General features: G+C 37.5%; 1 protein-coding gene across 1 annotated transcript in view; it reads left to right on the forward strand.

Moving 5' to 3' along the window:
- Positions 1–11,591: 11,591 nt before the first annotated feature.
- OLFM3 (olfactomedin 3) overlaps positions 11,592–17,133 on the forward strand; it is a 33,807-nt gene continuing 28,265 nt past the window's right edge. Inside the window, exon 1 of the mRNA XM_047871350.1 lies at positions 11,592–11,733. The gene's annotated coding sequence lies outside the window, so the exon portion shown is untranslated. The remainder of the gene's footprint in view (positions 11,734–17,133) is intronic.

A 17,133-nucleotide genomic window follows, 5' to 3' on the forward strand; every position in this document is an offset into this window, starting at 1 on the left:
TTTGAGAATAAAGGGCATACACACCTGTGTAAATATGTATCTCTTTCAATTTTATTAGACATTTTCTTTATTTCTCCTGCCAAAACTGCTTATGAAAAATATATATTTTTGGCTGAGAATTCCAGCTACAAACAATTCCAGAATTCTCCTAAGGAATCAAAATAATATGTTTCCGTCTTATAACAGGTTCCTTTTCATTTAATTTTCATTCATTTTTCCCTTCATGCCTCTCTCTACATTTTTTATTTTAAAACACACACAAGACAAAGACCTCTGATTTATTCCATTCAGGACCTGAGATTTATATATGGGTGATTCGTAGTATTTGTAAAATAATAATAATAATAATGATAATAATAAAACTACCCCTAAGGCCCAAATTTAATATACACATTTGCCAATGGAACTCTAATAAACAGATCATTGAATTTTAAAGCTGGAACGGGCCTTGGAGAGCATGGAGTCCAAACTCAAAAACTGTAAGCCAAAGAATCTAAGTCACTGCCCAGTCACTCAACTAACCAGAGGAGAATAGGACTAGACCCGCAGACTCTGAATCCAAGTTCTGTGATCTTTTTTAATAAGTCACATGTTCTCTCATGACACAGACTTCTGGTATCTTTCATTCCTCATAAGGTAAAAATAGAGTTAACTGGGTTTGTCCTGTGTCTGAGCAACTAGGAAGCACTCATTCTTAAAAGCAAAACTGGGAACATATGAAATTTCCATAACAGAAGCTTTCCTCTAAGGCTGCATTTTCTGTCTATTCACAAGTAAGCTGCCTAGGGTAATGTTCTCTATAGGCAGTAGCTATTAATCTTTGACTTTTTTTTTTTTTATTAAGAGGCAACAAAGCTAATTTTAGGTTACTGCTAAAAACAAAACCAAAAAAAAAAAAAAAAAAAAAAACCTCTTACTCTCAATAACTGATCATCTTGGAAATTGCAGACTTTGTTTTCATGCTCTGCATAAAAGTACTCTGTCTATGCTGGGAGAAATCTGTAGATATCAAGTTTGATATTTGAAATGTGCACTTTGGCAGACCTCCATCTAAAGGTGTATTTTTTATGAAGGATTAAGAGCAGCTGATTATATTCACAAAAACCCCAGAGGAAACAGACTCTGTTGATGGTAACTGCCTACAGTGGAGCAGGAAGAGCTCAAGTTTCCCTCTCCCTCCAACCTTTGCTCTGATAATTAACAACCAAGCCCTACCAACAATATTTCATTTGATGAACCAGCAAAGGAAAAGGAAGCGCAGGGCACTTCCCACGAGGGTGGGGGAAAGAGGTTCTGTGAGCTCTCCCTACTGATTAAAGCTGGGAAAGTTGATCTCTTTTCATGCTGTAGATGAGGCGTGCTGCAGTCACGCCTCCCGCTGCCAGCCCAGCACCGGGATCTTAATCAGTCACTATGAAAACTCATTAGCTCCACAGCAATGAGTCCTCCACTGCTGAAGCTTGGCGCTGTGCTTAGTACCATGGCAATGATCTCAAACTGGATGTCCCAAACTCTCCCATCCTTGGTAGGACTGAACACCACGAGGATGTCGACGCCAGATACCTTAGTAAGTCACTCCAGTGGGTTTGGCCATCTTGGGAAGTAAGTGCATTAAATCAGTGGGCTTGATTCTGTAAACTGCAAAGGCTGAGATTATGCTTCTCTATTTACAGGGCAGCTTCAATGATACAATATTTATGTGCTAACTTTAGTCATGGATATTTCTTTGTGAACACTTTAAAGTTACACCAAAAAAATAAATGGACTGTCTGAGAAATTAGCTGTGAAAGGAAATATTAGAGTCATTAAATTCTCAAGAATGATAAGCTTTAATTTAACTATATTAATCTGAGGTTTGGAAGGATTCTTTAAGAAATATGTTTTGTTTTTTATTTTTTTACTTCTTTTAATGTGTGTAAAATTCCCCTAATAGAATACATTCTATGTAATCTAATTTTACTATAGCAGTCTCTTTCCTTGGAATTCAATTCTTGTGACTGTTTGCAATGCCTTTAGTCTGAGAAATCAACTTCTTTTAAACACAAATAAAAAAACCTCAGCAATTTAAAGCCTGCCAAAAAGACTTTAAGAGAGCTAAGAAACACAAGCAATATATAACTCACTTGATAAGATCATCTCCCTTTATTGTTTTTTTTTTTTTTATAAAGACCTCCTATCATAAGTCTAGCTCCTATAGTCTTTGTTTACCTAAAATTAATGTCTTTTTAGCCCTTCCCACAATATAGCAAAGTCTTTTCTGGTAATTTGAACCATGGTTTACTTAGCAATACTCTAAAACCTTTCTAACAAAAGGTTTTTCAGACAGAAGTTACAAATTGAAACAGAAGAAATATCCTTGGAAAATAATTTCCCTGCTATCAAATAAAGGATGCAGAAAATAGTATTTGGAGCTCTTTGTCTTTTTATTTTTATTTTTTTTTACTACTGGATTATTAGTACTAAAAACTCAGATACTAAAATAATGGTAACCCTACATTTTCAAGAGTTATTTGCATTACTAATAACTAATCTATCAATGTGCAATTAACTGAGGAGAGTCAAATCAAATTAATTATATAATTTACTAGATTCACCCAGTGCTTAGGGTACCAGCAGAGCACATATGAGGCACACTTTGACCCACTTTTATGTTTACCTCCCTTAGGTCACTTATGTCACCTCAGCACCTCTATGGTTGAGTTTCCCCTCCTTACCTGTATGATGTATGTATGGCAGGAGGAATGTAAAAAGATTTCCAGTTACAAAGAAAGCATGATAGGTCATCAATAAACCATTATAAAATCAATTTACATTATATAATATATACTGTGCCCAATATTCTCAATGTTCAAGAACCTTACAATTCTCAGCACCTTAGTTGAATTAATTCTTTCAGAAAATGAATCTAAGAAATTCATAAATGAGTCATATTCCAAACTTGGTAACTTGGTTCTGATATGTATATTTTTTTGTGTATAATGCACACTGGTTTTGTTACTTCCTATTGTTAATGGAGGAGAATCAAATTTCTAACAATATGCATCATTCTTTTAGGACTTCTAGTTATCATGTAAGGTTACAGTTAATTCAGTTTCTTTACTTCCTGATTAGTAATCTGTTGTTTGAAAAATGTAAAGCATTGCTATAGTCTGGTTCTGATACAATCAAATTTTCCTTTGAGTGCCAAAAAAAGAAAAAAAAATCCGGAAAGTTTATACTCTTCACTAAAAAGAAGAAATCAGCTTGCAAACTTTTTTTTAAATGCTTTATAGACGTAGCATACTTTATAGAAGAACAATGGTCTATGACATTTCCTTACCTTAATTATTCAAGATAATTGCTCATACCTTACAATTCCCATGGTGAAAAATGAATGAATCTGTATTTCCTAGATTAAGATCATAAAATGTTAATGCGGGAAAGGATTTCTGAAACCATCCAGGCCAGTTATCGTCACATCATTTTTGGCAGCAGTGTCTTTTTTCCCCCCAGAATTAAATGTAATATATGCTGAACAAGTATTTGTTGAGCAAACCTGAAGTGGAAATCCAATTTGTAAAGCAGGTCATGGGTCAAATAATAAAGGATGGGGGGAGGCATTTATTGGGCTTCTACCATCGGCTCCTTCCCCACACAATCAATCCCTTGTCCTAGATGAGATTCCTCCAGAGAAATCTTATAGCACTCAAAAGCTGAACTGGAAGTATGAATGAGCTAATCCAACAGCCTCATGCCGCAAGTGGGAAGAATGACCCAAAATGTGGGACTGAACAGATTTCCCCCAGCTGGTGAATGACAGAGGCAAAGGTGGACGCAAGTCACCTGGCCACAGTCCTGTTCAGAGAAATGGTCTCCTTCTTCATGAGTCCCTGCCCCTCCTGGCCCTGGTGTCACAGTAGGCTCTTTCTGCTCTGCTCAGGTGGTTTCCCATAATCCTGGACTCCACCTCCCTTAGACAGAATGGTTAACCGTACCCTTCATCGTAGGTTTGGTTAGGATGTCCTGCACCTTTCAACATTCTTGATCTATGTTCTCACTTTATACAGTCTGAGTGGGATGAGCTTGCAATTGTGTAAACATAAAAAAAAAGATGTCTTAAAATTTGTTTTGTGGGTGCTTATGGGATGTGGAGATGGTAAAAAGTAGAGATTTACACAAATATCAAATCTTTAGAAGGGTAGTTTCAAAAAAGCTGGGAAAAAAAAGCGGGTTTTAATAATTAAATGCAATTAAATCTATTTATAGCAAGTGTCTCTGAAATAGTGTCCATTTGATGGTCTCAAAAGCTCAGAGGTTTTTAAATTTCCAGGATGTTTTTGTTAATAAGTAGTTAAATACAGCTCCTTATTAAAGGAATATGCTCCCTCTTGTTTTTGTTAGAATCTTGAAACATTTCTTTATTCTCCTCTGTAGCCCTGTTTGCTTTCTTCTTTCCTTTCTTTTTTCCTTCCAATTTATCACTGGGCCCATCAGCCTTTGGAGAAGCTGGTGTCTGCAGAGGTGAGAAAGCTCAGGCTCCCTCTGGCACTTCTCTCTGATGCAGAGAACTGGCCCTTGAGGCTGAGCTTCTGAGAAATCCACCTCCCCCCCACTGCTGTGGACTCCACACCACGAAGAACCTGGAAAAGAGCAATTAGACCAGCAGAGGACATTCAGCAGACACCAGCTGTCCCCAGTCAGCTGTGCTCCTGTGGTGGCAAGAGGCCTCAAAGGGAACCTGTGGGCAGAAGAGATCTGTTTTGCTACAGTTTCAAACATCTAGCTGACTTTTCTTCATAAATAACCACTTTAATGAGTTAGTCAGTTTTAAGTTCCTTAAAATGAGTAGAATACCCTGATGCAAACTCCCTATACTTTTCTAAATATCTTATTCTCAGCTCACTGTCCTTTTTCAGTCTGAAGACACCAGACTTCTGTATTTTACAGACTGCTTTTCTTCCTCAAATCCTTAGGCAATATCCCTTTTGTGAAAGGACAACTAAACAAATTAAAGAGTGGGAGGTGGATGAGAGAACAGAACTGCAAATCTTGAGAGCCACAGAGAAAGAGATAATTGCTTTTTGGACAAGAACTGTGACATGGGCTTATTTATTGAGTAGATTTATTCTTGTTTAAGTACCTAAAGCACAAATAGGGCCAAGAGGGAAAAATTACAAAGACAGACATTCAGGTCAAGCCCCTTGGGTTTCCCCCAGTGGAAGGGGCTGCCTAGAGAGCAGCAAAATTCTTGCCATGCAGAGCTCGAATGGAACTACGATAACAGACAGAAGCATGAGAGTGGAAAGACACAGGACCAGATACAACCTCTGAGTCCTTCCCAGCACTAAGTCTCTTTATTCCAGAACATGAGGTGTCCAACCAATCTAAACTTTTATCTTTGTTTTTTGTTTGTCGAGTTTTTGTTGTTGTTGCTTTGTTTTAATGGTTACTTTTCTTAGAGGCTTGAGGTTTCTTTGAGTGAAGAATATGCATTTATGTTTAAGAAAATACCACTTTATTGGGGAGCACTGATACTGTTTCAGGCACTGAAGTTTGCCTGAAAATAGACCAGTCATGCAGACAAATAATGTTAGCTAAGACTTGGTTTTGCCAATGGGCCAGGCACTATTTCAAGTGATTTACAAGTATTAACGCATTTAATCTTTACAACAGCCCCACCAGATAGTAATAAAGCCTATCTTCATTTCCCTAAGGGACACCAAAGCACAGAAAGTTTGAGTGGTGGAGCCATGAACTGAACTCAGGTAGTCCTGCACCAAAGAAAACTGGGCACAGCCCTGGGGACAACCTCTAGGACAAGCCCCAGAAGGAGGGGCAGCATGCTGAGTGACCTTTCCCTGGTCACCACCTCTTAACCAGCTTGCTCTCCAGGATTACCAGACCATTAGTGGTTTTCCAAGGGTTCAGGAAGGAGTCTTCCCATTTTTTATTCTGTTTTGTTATACTTCTTGTTATAAAGACAGCTTTTAAAGAGGTGAAAATCACGACTCTCCTACAGAATATGCATTTCTGATTTCAGTTCCAACTAGTCTCATATAAGAGATAGGAAGAAAACTGCTGCTATGCAGTGACATCTTTATTAACACATCCTCCAGAGCACAGCTTCTTTCAGCGTGGTCTGTCAACATCTCTCATTCCTTTCCTCACATTTCTCCTCTCTTCACAAAGAAAGCCATTAGCATGCTAAGCCACATTTCACTCTGAGACCAAACCTATCCTCAGACAAAAATTTATAAGGGGTTTCATCACTTAGGCATCTCCACTCTAAATTGAATAGCGTCTAACAAATGGATTTTTTTGCTGCTTTATTTTCCCTTACCTTACACACCACTCTCAATAAGTAGATTCCTTATTTTTTTTTTGCCTCAGTCTGTACTTTTATGAAATGTCTAGAAACTCAAGATAAAACATAAGACTAGCAATGTTCCACTAGCTGATTTGGTTCTCTTAAAAGGATCAGAATTCTGTCCCTTGCCTGCCTTTCCACCTGGACCCTAAGAAATGATTGCAGGGTCCGCCACAGGAATATCCAGTTGGGTTTTGCTGAGCAGTTACTGCTAACAACTCCTCCAGGTGCTAATTGCTACTTAATTGTTTAGATAATGCCCTTCACCTGCCGGGGTGCATTTCCTCCAAAGCAAATTTTCTGGCTATTGGTAAATGGACATAGACTATCTGACTCATTCATCTGTACAGGATGAGAGTAAAGAGCTCTGGGCTGAAAGTGGAAGAAAACTGGTTTGAGTCCTATACATGACATTTACTAAATGGAGGACTTGAAAAAAATTGCTGATGTTGAGTTTCACCTTCCTCATAAGATAGTGTGTATATCTAAGAGTAGTTGATTGAAAAAAAAAGTGAGACTAATACAAAGGGTAGGATTTTAAAAACATAAAAACAAGTCAAAATGCAAGATATTTGTATTTATTTGTACATTTACCTCAGTCCTTAGGATCTTTCTTTTCTGCTACAAAGACCCAGGAGTTTTGGGAGAACTCTCACCTAGTAGCTTTATATTTATAAAGCATGGCTTGGTAATTAAATTATAAGCAAAGAATCCAGACTTGAAATCCAATTGTTAAAATTATCATTTTAATTCTCCTATTTAGAACATTCTTAAATATTTCATGAGTTCTGCAATATTAAAAACTGCTAAATAGTTCATTTAGTTCTTCTAATTAACACAAAAGGTTCAAAGAGAGCTGCATCAGTAACCACTGTGATTAGCAATGCTTTGGATAGTAATAAACCACATGCACCCTCCAGGTCCAAGTACTGGCCTTCATAGCAGTTCAGAAAATGCTTCCAGGGTTATCTTTACCAGTTATAAAAGGGAATTTCAGACAACTGGTGGGCAGGGTGGTGGTTAAACTTTCAGTCTCTGACATCGAAGTACAAATCCCAGCTCTGATTATCCCCTGCATGACCTTGAACAAGTTCGTTACTGTCTTGGTTTCCTCACCTCTAAAATGGGCAGTATAACATAACCTCATCCATAAAGTTGTAATATTCAAAGGCAACAGTACATGCAAACTGCCAAGTAATGGCTCAAACTCCATAAATGTTTGCTATTACTATTACGGGAGTTTTACAGACACTGGAATAATTGCTATTACAAGTTAAAATGGGAGGTCTTTTTCCATTGGTATCCAAAAGCTGTCCAAATATTTCCTTCCACCTGAGGTCTTGGTTGGTTTTATTTTGAGCCTCTTTTCAATGCCAGTATGGACGCCCTAGAGAGCACCAGAGATACTCATAAAACTTCCTTTATTTATCACTGACCCTGACACAGAGGTCTCTATCAAAACCCATAGGACTGTCAGGCACTCATCTTTTATATTAGTTTTTTTCTCTTTTGAGTTACCTTTGTCTTGCCAAAGAGGTAACTTGTTGTAGTTGGGATCATTCAAACTAACTCTGTAGTAGATAAGGTCAAGGCTCTTTTCACTGATTCTTACAAGAAGACAATTGGAAGTACAAACAAGGCTGGAGTCCACTTTTATTAAGCTGACACTTCAGGGAGAATGCTAAATGAACATCAAACCCTCTTCACCTTTCCTGTTTCCCTCATTCCAGAAAGCAACTGACACGTTGCCCTGTCATGATAAGCTCCTCACTAGTTAGCCAAACACTTGGCAAGTGAACACCAATATTAATGCTGCCAGGTTTAATAATCAGTGTTTGCACTGCTGTTCAAGAGATAATATTATAATTGGGTGACCCCTGGTCCTTTATCCAAAAGCTAAATTTATCCTAGTAACAAGACTTAATTTTCTTACATGTTGGAGATTTGTGTCCAATGTTAGGTGAAACCTAGGTGAAACTATAGGACCCATGTCTAGATATATTAATCCCATACCGTTATGTAGCTTAAACCTTTAATTTTATCACTGAAACTACTCTGCTAAACTATTCCCATCTCCATTCTGTAATCTCTGCATTTTTCTTCCTTAATACAAAAAGGATAATATGATAATCTTTAAGATGCTTTCTGATTCTGATAATAACTCTAAGTACCCATTTCTATCCTAACTGGATATTCAGGCATAAATGTTAGAAGGAGTAGGAGAATGAAAAAGAAATGGTAATGAATCCAATGCTTCAGAAATAAAAGGCAGCATAGGACACTTCCATGAATTATATGAAAAGGGAGATTAAAAAGAGCACTGGCACCAACTGCTTCTCATTATAGATCAAGGACAAGGACTATGACATCTTTATGAGTTTCCTGAGTTTATAACATATAGCTTCCCCAGTATTTGTTCATGATTGTTGTTGGAAGGCGTATTAGCACCCTGTAGTGATTATTGCCAAAGCCCTTGAAAAGAAAAAGAGCTGTGTGTTGGTGGATGGTATGCAATGACCTGGGACAGAATAAGTTGGAGATTATATCTGTTCTGGTGTGAACTCCAGAGACAGAAGATCTCACACACTATAGCAGATCTGTGGAGAGGGAAGTCAGCTTGGTTTAGTCCTTTAAAGGGTTTGCTTTAATCTGGTAAAACACTCCAGTCTATGGGCAAATATCCAAGCCCAGTAACACTGAGCATTTTGCAAGACAGTCCTCTGCTGGCCTCCCTTCACCTCTTGGTTCCTAGCCTCATCTCAGCTCCCAACCCTCAGGCTTTCTCTCACCCTCCTCAGCCTCACACCTCCAACCTGATTCATGAAATACCTTATTTTCTAAACTAAATTCATCTCCTTCTTCTCCTGATCATACAAGAAATACCTATCTGCTGAATCCCTGGAAAACATAGAAGGACAGAGAGAAAGGCTGACAAATTTCAGATCCCAGCTGTAGAAGCAAGCCAGAGCTTAGCTAGGAAAAGGCCCATTGATTTATCTGATTATTTCCACAGGAAAAACAAATTCGGATCAAACTGGATGGTTTGTCTACAACATCAGTTAGGTAGTTTTTTCAATATCCATGACTGACCCTTGAAAACAATTATCTGGATGTTCAGCATCATACTGATATGGCCATAGCATAATTAAAAGCAAGACTCTAGAGCTGCACTGTCCAGTGAAGAGGCTACATATAGCTATTGAGCATTTAAGATGTGGCTAATTCAAATTGAAGTCATAAGTATAAAATGCACAATTTCGAAGATAGTAATTTTAACTTTTCTAATAGGCTTAAAAAAGTAAAAATTACTTTATTTCCATTGGACAGTCCTTCTCTGGAACATACTGCCTGGCTTCTACAAGCTAACTGTTCCCAAGCATGTTAACCAATTTCCTCTTCTGTGAAATGGAAATAGTAATTCCTGCTTCTTAGGGTGCTTCATTGTACTGCTGCATCATCAAGTCAATGCATGTGAGTTGTCCCTTGGAATAGAGCCTGACCTTGAGTAAGCAACATTCTTCAGCCTAGACAATCCCCAAAGAGAAACTTAACTGAAAGCCAAGCCACTAATAATCTTAGCAGCTGGAGGAATGAATGAGTGCCTCTCTGGGCAGTACATCATGGCATCCACAATGACTTCTCCTTATACAATGGAGAGTGGATGTTTAGCAGCACCTGGGTGGCTCAATCGGTTAAGCGTCTGACTCTTGATTTCAGCTCAGGTCATGATCTCATGGTTCATGACATCAAGCTGACAGCACAGAGTCTGCTTGAAATTCTCTCTCTTCCTCTCTCTCTCTCTCTCTCTCTCTCTCTCTCTCTCTCTCTCTGCTCCTCCCCATCTCTCTCTCTCAAAATAAACACTTAAAGCAAACTCTTCCTGAAAAGTAACTAGATAAAAAAGAGGAAACTTATCTTTGTACCTGATAAAAATATACTTAATACGATAGAAAATATCTAATATGTCTAGTAGATGAATATAAACTAAGCATTGAAATAAGACATACGAAAGGCAAATAGCAATACTAGACAATACACATGAAATGCCTAATGAATAACACAGAATAGGTAGAAACCATAAGGGTTTAGTTAAGTTGAATGTTTATGAAAGAGGTATTCCAATAAGGAGAAACAAAATGAGTAGCATATAAAGAAATGAATCAAGGTAACATACTTTCAGGACACACATGGACCAATTTGTTGTAAAGAAGTTTCCTATAGGAAGATACAGGAGGTGAAACTAGAAACATAAATAGGAGGCAGACTTTAAGCTGCCTCATTCCTAGATGGGAAGGCCACTTTAAGCTACAGTTCTAGGGAAGTAGGGTGATAAGTACACAGAAGTAATTTGGGAAGATGGATTTTGCAGACCATGTCAAAATATTCTTTAACCTCTCTGGGACTCTGCATCCTTTGCAAAACCATGCTGATCTAATCATTTTACCCTGTATTCTTACCTGCTACTTTTCCAACTTTATTAATAATTGGCTCTTCAATACATGGGAAGCGCCCTGGGATAGGGCTTTGCTTCAGAATATCACAAGTGAATAATAATCAGAAATGTGTATGTGTGTGTGTATGTATATGTATATATATATACATATGTACATATGTATATATATATACATACACATACACACACTACTATCATTTACTGTTGAGAAAGACAAGCTAACAGATCTTATGTAGAGAGACTGGTGATATGTGATTAAGTGGTTATCAGATGCTTCTAAATTGCACTGCAATGTCCAAATATGACAAAAAGCATTAGGAAATGTTGTAGGGTCAATAAATAGTTACTAATATAGCCCATTGAAAGAAAAATTCAGGGTCCCTGGGTAGCTCAGTGGGTTAACTCTTGATTTCAGCTCAGGTCATGAACTCATAGTTGTGAAACTGAGCCCTACATCAGGCTCCGTGCTGAGTGTGGAGTCTGCTTGGGATATTTTCTCTCTCTCTCTCTCTCTCTCTCCCCCCCCCCTTCCTTGTGCGCACACACTCTCTCTCAAAAATAAATATTTTAAAGAAAAGAAAAACTATCCTGGGGACAGATAAGGAAGGTGTAACTGAATGAACTTATGCTGCCTATAGAAGTTGTAGAAGTCGTTTAATCTTTCTTTTTAAAGAATAAAAACAGAAACTTTATCAAAGAGGATCCTTTGTTTAAAATGTTACAAACCCACATTCTCTTTATCCTGTAATGGGGGTCCGTGTTGTGTGTTTGCTATTGGTTTCCTCAGACCCAGATTAGTCCCAAAGAAGGGTGGCAAGTGTACAGTTCAGCACAAGACCCTGATGGACGATGCATTTGCACAGTGGTGGCTCCAGAACAAAACCTGTGTTCCAGGGATGCCAAAAGCAGGCAGCTTCGCCAACTTCTGGAAAAGGTACGTGTCCTGTCCTGCATTTTTTTTTTTTTATCTACCGTTCCTTGAAAAGGAAATGCAGGAAAGCAGGCAATAATGAGGAAGGTCCTTCCAATTTTTGTCCCCCTTTCTCAAACTTTTTTTTCCTTCCTTGAAAGGAGTACCTCAAGATTCCTGCTCTACTGTTTATTTGTATTACTTTTTATTTTTCTCAATCTTAAGACTGGATATCTATCATATGCCTTAATATCCAGTTGGTCTCTTCTTAAGGGGAAAAAAAGGCAAAAAGTCTTATTCCTATGCCAGAAATTTATCCTCAATTCCCAGGATCACACTAGGCTGTTTGAGCTCATGCATTTGAATCACATTAACAACCTTGCAAGGAAGTTAAAATAATGGAATGCAATATGCAAGCTATCTGAACAGATAATGAATAATTTCAAGTATTTATCATCATTCTCTAAGTCATTCCTTTGAACATTAAGCTCTTCAATTTCATTCAACAGCAATCTCTCCGTATAATTTACTTAAGCTGATCCATAACAATCAAATGCAGAATGCCCTTGATTTATTCTTTTTTACAGATAAAAGTCAGCTCATGAAACATTATTTATGTTTAGTTTGAGGAGGAAAAAAAAACAATGAATGGTTCTTTCAATTATTCTCATTCAGAATTTCACTGTGTTGGGCTCTGAATATAGTAGGACAGCTGGGTGGCCAGACTGATGGTAAGACGGCAACATGTGGGAATTTTAAGTACCTTCAGGGATAATAAGATAAATTAGGTAGTATGTGCTTTTAGAGAACATCGTGCTCAACCATTCACTCAGTGCAATATCATTTCTATGATCATTCATACAATGATGGCATTGAATAAGAACTTTTTAAGGAAAGTTAAGAGAAGCCAGAAAAATGAAAGCATCAAATTTGTTAATATAGACATGCCTACTTTATGCAATTTCAAGCTTAGCAACAATAACTTTCTTCTACTGCCATATAATGAAAATAAATTTCCTCCATGTACATTATTTGGAAGTCTATTGATGCTCTAAAATTTTAAGAAAGCTTTTTTCTTGTTTTTATAAAATGATTAGTCCTGTTTCCCTCCCCCTCTCCTCAGAGCTATCATCAATCTATCGATTCTCTCTTCTTATGTCTCTTTTTATAAGATCCTATCTTCCCTGGTCCTTCAATATCTGTCCCCCAGACAAAAGCAAATGTCATTTTCATTCAAGTTAACGACTCTAGCTAATGTGCCTCTCAGCTATTAGAAATCATGACAAATGAACTGTGATTTTTCTTGGGTATACCTTACCAATCTTGGTTTTCTTTATTTCTATGAAAAAAACTCCAAATATATAGTTTAATATTGTTTGGTTACTAGGGATATTACATTAGTAAAAAGATTTAATCTTTTAAATCCAATTTTGCTTTTCTATTAAATTTGCTTTTCTATTAAATATTTCCCCTCAAATTATAGACTTTCTGATCCTATATTCTTTTTCTGTGCAAAAGCATCTTTTTTCTATATCAACTATGGTGAGAAACATTCTTAGATACTCTACCCTTATTTTTGTTATTGTTTTTCAATATAGCATTACATATCCATACCTCCCCCCATACAGATTCAGACATCTCTTCTGAACTTGTTGGAAAAAAAACCAAACACATTTCTTCTGAAATCAGTTGAGAAAGTTCAAATAAAGTGTTAGAAGGTGGATAATACCCTCTACAGGTCCAAAGTGAAATGTACTCCAGAACTATGATAAAACCGGGAATTAGTGTAGGATGAAGAAGGAAAAAAAATACAACCAAGGAGGTTGACCACAAGCCATCACTGATACGACCACCCCATCTAATATGCAATGTGTTTAATGATTTAAAGAAATTCTAGAAAAAATCACACCTTTAAAAAGTCATTGTATCTAATTAACAAAAAACCCCACAAAATTTATTAACAAAATCTAGGTCTCTACAAGTTAGGTTTATTAAATTTACCATTTGAGAGTATTATAGGAGGGAATAGTAAAGGGAATAGTAAATAGGAGGGAATAGTAATAGTAAATTATGTACATTACTTGGAGCGGGCTGAAGAAGGGAGTAGCACTGATTTGCTGCAATGACCCCCCCCCCAAAAAAAAAAAAACCATCTGAAATAAGCACTCCTTATTCAGACTGAGCCAGTTTTTCTTATTGACTTCTCTATAGTTCCACAAATATCCAAGGCACCGGATGGAAAACCGGAGCATGAGTTTAGGCCGCCCACTCACCATTAACCAAAGAACTAATTTAGTCACATAACAAGGAAATGTTTTTAAAGATTTATCTATTTATTTATCTATTTATTTATCTATTTATTTATCTATTTATTTATCTATTTATTTATCTATTTATTTATCTATTTATTTATCTATTTATTTATCTATTTATTTATTTAGAGAGAAAGCGTGCACATGAGAGAAAGAGAATCCCAAGCAGACTCCTCGCTGTCAGCGCAGAGCCCAATGCAGGGCTTGAACTCACAAACTGAACCGTGAGATCATGACCTGAGCTGAAATCGAGTCGGATACTTAACCAACTGAACCACCCAGGTGCCCCTAAGGAAATGTTTTTAACAATAATATTGATAACAGTATTTCCCATATCTGTATCCACTCCATTCAATCCTCACAGCTGAGGAACCTGCCCTTCTAAGTTTACGTAAAAAGAAACTGCTTTTTGAGGTTAAAGAACCTACCAGTGTCACTCAACCAGTGTATTATGGGGCTTACCAGATCAGTTCTGTGTTTTCTCAACACCATGCTAGTGTCATCCAGAATGTCACAGGTGGTACCCATACTAATTTAAGCAATGTTCTGTCAAATATTTTTAACCATATCTACATTACTTAATATTTAAAGAATTACAATTGTTTTCCCAATATTTCAGGTCTTAATATGCCCAAACTACAACTGTTCATTTAAAAAAACGTTTGTTAGCAGGGCACAGGTGGCTCCATCAGTTAAGCATCTGACTCTCGGTTTCTGCTCAGGTCATGATCTCACCATTTCATGATTTCAAGCCCCATGTGTGGCTCTGTGCTGTCAGCTTGGGATTCTTTCTCTGCCCCTCCTCTGTGCTCTCACTCTCTCTCTCTCTCTCAAAACAAATTAACATTTTTTTTAAAAGCCTGTTAGCTGGGGCACCTAGGTGGCTCAGTCGGTTAAGCGTCCAACTTTGGCTGAGGTCATGCTCTCGTGGTTCACGGGTTCGAGGCCCGCACTGGGCTCTCTGCTGACAGCTCAGAGCCTGGAGCCTGCTTTGGACTCTGTGTCTCCCTCTCTCTCTGCCCCTCCCCCACTCATGCTGGGTGCGTCTGTCTGTCTCTCTCTCACTCTCAAAACTAAATAAAAACGTTAAATGAATTTTTTTTCAATAATTAAAAAGTTTATTAGCTGTGTAGCTTCTCTGTACAGTTGAAGATGTCCTGCATGTCTAGGACAGTTTCTCCCAAAGTGTGATTTTTGGAATAGGATACCAGTGACATCCTCCTAGTAAAATGATTTTAAGAAACTCTATTCATGATACTTCACTCTTGAAGATTTCTACCACACAGTTTAATACTAAAGGTTCTGTGAAGACCTACAGCAAAGAATTTCTATTTAGTTTTGTTAAGGTCAAGGCTATCCAAACATACTGAACTGTAGTCTTTTTTTCCCCCAAGTAATCTCTACCTTAATTATGAATTAGAGTGAAAATTTAAGTTAACTTGTTAAGTTCAGAGAGGCCTCAAACATTTTATTTATACAAAGATCCAAGATAATTAGTTTAAAAAATTATTAATGAAGGGAGACAATGAGCTTGCTGAACGATGTAGAGAAGGGTCTAAGCACAGGGACACATATGAAAAACTAAACTGTAAAACATCAGAGATAAACAGAGTCAAAGAGGAACCACAGCAGATGGGTCTCCTTTCTACAAGTGTAACTATAGGGATCTAGTATCGGGTATCATCAGGAAATTGATCCTGGGGGTGGGAGGGTCTCTGTAAACAGTGGAAAACTAAACATTCCTAGGTATAGTCATCAGACAAAGCGAAAGACAGCCCAGACCCAAATCCTCTCCAATTAGACAGCTCCGTCTCAATCCATTATCCCAAGTGCAGCTCTTATAATTATGCCTATTTCTACAATATAGAAGGCCACAATTCTCCCAGTGCATTTGCCACAACACAAATAAGTTGAAAATTACCTTAATAGGGCAGAGGCAAGATAAGAGGCTGTTTTAATTTTGTACAGAATATTTCACTTGCCTATCATTTTCTACTTGTATGGACTCTGCCCAACCCACGGCATTCCTAGGAAAGTATCAGTCATGCCAGTGATGGGCAGCTTCAGAGATGAATGCCATATTCAAATGTGTAGATGGTTTCTTTAATACAAATGGCTTTTCTTTATTCATACTTAACTGTAATGAAGTTCAAAATTATTTTGAAAGCATTACATTTATCCAAGATGCAGTTACATCTCCAGGTTTCAATGCTGTCTCAGTAATTTTGTGCTCCACTGAAGATTTAAAAGAATGAAGCTTTCTAAGTAGGAATGATAGCAAATTAAGAAATATCTGGGAGTCACGTACTGCTACAGTGTCACAGTGACGGAAGGAAGGAACTTTCCTTAAAATACTAGTAACTGGAGTGCCTGGGTGGCTCAGTTGGTTAAGTGTCCAACTCTTGATTTGGGCTCAGATCATGATCTCATGGATCGTGAGTTCGAGTTCTGGCATCGGGTTCTGCACTCAGAGTGTGGTTCCTGCGTGGGATTCTCCCTCTCTCCCCACCCCACCCCCACTCATGAGCTCTCACGCACTGTGCATGCTCTTTCTCTCAAATTTAAAAAATACTAATCACTTATTACAAGTATTGGAAGCATAAGATAATTTTAACCAACAGGTATTTATTGAACAATTATTCTGTGCCTGGTTCTGCGTAGGGTGTTGGGAATAAAAAGTATGAATAAGATGCAGCTTCTAACCTTTGGAGCTCACAGAAGGGCAGTCACTTCTGTGCTCCCACCCAACATATATTACACAATTAGTTTTAATATAAGCTAGGCTATCACATGTCTTGAGAATACAGGATTTATAAAGGGCAGGACTATGGATCAAAACGGCAGAAAAAAAAACAGGAAAAGATAACCTTCTTTAAAAAGAAAAATAGACGAAGTATGCAAGCCAATGCAGCAGAATGCTCTGCCTTCTTGGAATGTTCCAAGCTGAGGAATGTACCAACAATGGGCTCTTCATAGCTAGCTAGTCCACTGAGCTTTGTGACATACCTGACGACAAAAATTTGTGTCTGAATAAATCACTCCTTCCTTATTTTCAACTCACAATTGTTGCAATGAAAAAATTTTTTTACTTATTGCATAATACATATTTAAA

The sequence above is a fragment of the Prionailurus viverrinus genome, chromosome C1, assembly GCF_022837055.1.
Source record: "Prionailurus viverrinus isolate Anna chromosome C1, UM_Priviv_1.0, whole genome shotgun sequence".
In the NCBI taxonomy this organism is placed as follows: domain Eukaryota; kingdom Metazoa; phylum Chordata; class Mammalia; order Carnivora; family Felidae; genus Prionailurus; species Prionailurus viverrinus.